Here is a 4973-nt window from a genome sequence, read left to right as displayed (position 1 = left end):
CCCCCCGCCCCCCCCCGGCATCCATCTCCTCCCCAAGGAGGTGGAGGTGAAGCTTAATCTTCCCCTTAAGTCCAGTCCTGGGCTGGCCTTAATGATTGAATTCCAGAGACAGTATAAAATGGGAGAAAAAGTAACTTTACAGTGGAGAAACCAAGCAAACACCATGTTATGCAAGTGATGATGTTTCACATCACCAGTGATGTCACGGAGACACTACATACTCTCTGTTATGATGTGATGAGACGGTTACTTCGCTTCTGCGGTATTCTTTGTCAAAACCTATAACTCCAGTCGAATCATGAGAAAAACATCAGCCAAACCCAGACTGAGAACAATTCTACAAAATATCAGACAAATATTCCTCAAGACTGTCAAAATCATGAAAAACAAGGAAGGAATGAGGAACTGTCATAGACCAGAGAAGACTAAGGAGACATGACAACTAACTAAGTGGAATGTGATATACTGGATTGGGTCCTAGAACAGAAAAAGGTCATTAACAGGAAAACTGGTGAAATCCAAAAAAAGTCTTAAGTTTAGTTAATAGTAATGTATAAATGTTGGCTTTTTAATTTTGAAAAATATACTATGGTAGTATAAGATGTTAGCAATAGGAAAAACTGGGAGAGAGGTAAAGGGAACTCTGTTTGTATCTTTTCTGCAGATTTGAAATTATTTGAAAATGAAAAAGGTCATTTTTAAAAAATGGAGTAATACTGTATTGTATTATATCACAGAAGAAGAAGACCTTTTAAAAGGTCTTTTAAATCTCTACCCTCTATATACTATTCACTAATTAAAAGGACAATTATGAGAAAAGAAAATAGGCCCATCTCCCTTATGTATACAGAAGCAAAAATCATACACAAAATGTTAGACAATCAAATGTAGAGTGTGTGAGTGAGTGAATGTGTGTGTGTGTGTGTGTGTGTGTGTGTGTGTGAATTCCTACCAAGTTGTTTTACTCCAGAAATGCAAGGTGAGTTAACATTCAAATATCAATAGATGTCATGCACCACATCCATAAAATAAAGGAGAAAATGTATATGATCATATCAGTATAGTCAGATAAAGCATTTGATAAAATTCAATAATTATGTATGATTAAAAACTCATAGCAAAGGGAAACTACAAAAAACTTTAGAGCCACCATCCTATTTATAGTGAAATGTGGAGAACGTCCACTGTAAGATTAGGAACAAAATAAGAATGCCAACTCTTACCTTTTCTATTCAACCTATTAGTAAAAGTATTAAATGGCATTAGCAGTAAGGCAGGAAAAAGAAATCAGAAATATAAGGCTAAGAAAGGAAGAAATCATACTGTCACTTTCCATAGTTGATATAATTAAGGATACAGAAAATCCAAAACCATCTACAGATAACTTATTAGAATATCAGTTAGTTTTTAGAAGAGTTGCCAGATAAGAGACCAAACATTAAAAAATTCCACTAACATTTTTCTGTGTCTGAAAAGTTATAAAATTAAAAACTAAAAAATATGCCATCTACATTATCATCAAAACATCATATACCTAATAATAAGTGTAATAAAAAATGTAAGAACCCTATTAGAATAGAAAACTATTGATATATCATAGAGAGAAATTAAAGGTGATCTAAATAGGATTTCTGCTTTGAGGCAGGATGTATAGGCATACCTCACTTTATTGCACTTCACTTTATTGTACCTTGCAGATAATGCTTTTTTTTTTTTTTTTTTTTTTTTTTTTTTACAAATTGAAGGTTTGTGGCAACCCTGTGTCAAGCAGCTCTACTGGTGGTGCCATTTTTCCAACAGCATTTGCTCACTTCGTGTCTCTATGTCATGTTTTGGTAAGTCTCACAATATTTCAAACTTTTTCACTATTATACTTGTTACATGATCTGTGATCAGTGATCTTTGATGTTACTATTGCAAAAAGATTACAGCTTGCTGAAGGCTCAGATGATGGGTAGCATTCTTAAAGTCTACTTTCAAATTAAGATATGTACTTTTTTTAGACATAATGCTATTGCACACTTAATAGACTACAGTATAGCATAAACATAACTTGTACATGCACTGGGAAACCAAACAACTCGTGTGACTTGCTTTCTTATGATATTCTCCTTATTGTGGTGTCTGGGACCAAAGCCATATCTCCATAATAACATGCCTGCACTAGGTAGGCACAGGCCATCACTCCTGCTGCAACGAGCAAACAAACTTGAATAAAAGATCATCGAGCTAAGGAAGCAATCAAGAAACAATATCAACTAATATGCTAGAGAGGGACATTTAGGGATTTGGAGCAGGGGTTTGGTGTAGGGAGACATACTCCACTGGAAAAGAGAAATCACCATACCTTTTGATGAACTCATTTGCTGGCATGATGGAGTGAAATCTAGCAGAATGTCAAGCCGATTTCCCCCACAGGACATTTCCTTAGTGTCAGGGTGGTATAGGATGATGGGGGACTGAGCCAAGAAAGCGGAGTGAAATTTCCTGCACAGTCATGGCACTAACAAACCAAATCCCGCTAGATAAAGGGGCCTGTGACAATCATTAGGTCTCCTCTTCAAGACATTTGCCAGTTTTTGAACCTATATAAAGCAGGAAGCTAAATACCTAATGCCTGAGGGAGAGAACTTTCCAAAGTGAGGAATTAGAGACCTACCAGACTCACAGTAAAAACCCAGAAGTGCCATCCCCAAGAAGGGGGCTGAGTCAGAAAAAGTGAAATCATCTGCAATGTTTCAGTGTTTATGAGACAAATTTTCACTGAGAAAGTGTAACGGCAACAAATACATAGCTGGTCTCTCCTTACATTTGCCATACTCTGAAGCTGTGAGAACTGAGAGCCTAAAGAGCTGAATTCAAACATCTGAAAGACTGAAGTCAATAATTGACTGTATTTATTGAAGAATCAAAGACCTGTCAGGCTCACAGCAAAAATCCAGGGAGGCCACAAATTAGGAAAAATCATAGGTAGGATGAGACAACTAAAGCTCCAACCCAGTTCTGACCTAGTAAAATTCCTGAAATGACTGAAATGATCAGCCACTCTGATTCACAGAGAAAAGGGTAAATCTTCTCTGGTGCAAAGTAATAGCATCTTCAGTCTCTATGAATTTTTTATTCACCACGTCCAGCACACAATCAAAAATTATGAAATTCCTGAAGCAGGAAAAAGTGACTAAAACTTAAGACAAAAAAAAAAAAAAAAAAACCAAGAAAAATTGATTTAGAGGGAATTCAGATTCTGGAGTTAGCACAGAACTTTAAAATGACTATATTGAGAGTAAAAGATGGGGATTAATAGATTAAAATATGGAGAATCTCAACAGAAAATTGGAATCAATTTTAAAAAATCAAATACAGATAAATGAAAAATAAGAAAACTGATCCCCAGCAGACCTTAGGGAATACTAGAAGAAATTTTTTTGGGCTGAAGTAAATTGGCCCAACATAGAACAGAGCTGGGCTCTCGGTCCCATATTGAACTCGAGTTGGAAGAGGCGAGTCCGGTCTCAAAACGGAGGTAAAACCGCCGCCCGGTCGCCCCCAGCCCGACTCCGGCCGCCGCCGCCGCCGGGGGGAGGAGGGCCATGATCCAAAGGAACCAGAACAGTTGAGAAAACTGCTTATTGGTGGTCTGAGCTTTGAAACTACAGACGATAGCTTAAGAGAACATTTTGAGAAATGGGGCACACTTACAGATTGTGTGGTGATGAGAGACCCCCAGACAAACCGTTCCAGGGGCTTTGGTTTTGTGACTTACTCTTGGGTTGAAGAGGTGGATGCAGCAATGTGTGCTCGACCACACAAGGTTGATGGGCGTGTAGTGGAACCAAAGAGAGCTGTTTCTAGAGAGGATTCTGTAAAGCCTGGTGCCCGTCTAACAGTGAAGAAAATTTTTGTTGGTGGTATTAAAGAAGATACAGAAGAATGTAATTCGAGAGACTACTTTGAAAAGTATGGCAAGATTGAAACCATAGGAGTTATGGAAGACAGGCAGAGTGGAAAAAAGAGAGGATTTGCTTTTGTAACTTTTGATGATCATGATACAGTTGATAAAATTGTTGTTCAGAAATACCACACTATTAATGGGCATAATGGTAAGTGAAAAAGGCCCTTTCTAAACAAGAAATGCAATCTGCTGGATCACAGAGAGGTCGTGGAGGTGGATCTGGCAACTTTATGGGTCGTGGAGGAAACTTTGGAGGTGGTGGAGGTAACTTTGGCCGTGGTGGAAACTTTGGTGGAAGAGGAGGCTATGGTGGTGGAGGTGGTGGCAGCAGAGGTAGTTATGGAGGAGGTGATGGTGGATAAAACGGATTTGGAGGCGACGGTGGTAACGATGGTGGTGGTCCTGGTTACAGTAGTAGAGGAGGCTATGGTGGTGGTGGACCAGGATATGGAAACCAAGATGGTGGATATGGTGGTGGTGGTGGAGGATATGATGCTTACAATGAAGGAGGAAATTTTGGAGGTAACTATGGTGGTGGTGGTGGGAGCTATAATGATTTTGGAAATTATAGTGGACAACAGCAATCAAATTATGGACCCATGAAGGGGGGCAGTTTTGGTGGAAGAAGCTCGGGAAGTCCCTATGGTGGTGGTTATGGATCTGGTGGTGGAAGTGGTGGATATGGTAGCAGAAGGTTCTCAAAACTCAGAAGAAAAGGGCTACAGTTCTTAGCAGGAGAGAGAGCGAGGAGTTGTCAGGAAAGCTGCAGGTTACTTTGAGACAGTCGTCCCAAATGCATTAGAGGAACTGTAAAAACCTGCCGCAGAAGGAACGATGATCCATAGTCAGAAAAGTTACTGCAGCTTAAACAGGAAACCCTTCTTGTTCAGGACTGTCCTAGCCACAGTTTGCAAAAAGTGCAGCTATTGATTCATGCAACGGAGGGTCAATTAGATGTACATTCCTGAGGTCTTTTATCTGTTGTAGCTTTGTCTTTTTCTTTTCATTACATCAGGCATAT

This window comes from Balaenoptera borealis (genome assembly GCF_965194805.1).
Source record: "Balaenoptera borealis genome assembly, contig: HAP1_SCAFFOLD_901, whole genome shotgun sequence".
Lineage (NCBI taxonomy): Eukaryota > Metazoa > Chordata > Mammalia > Artiodactyla > Balaenopteridae > Balaenoptera > Balaenoptera borealis.
This window is presented reverse-complemented; position numbering follows the sequence as displayed.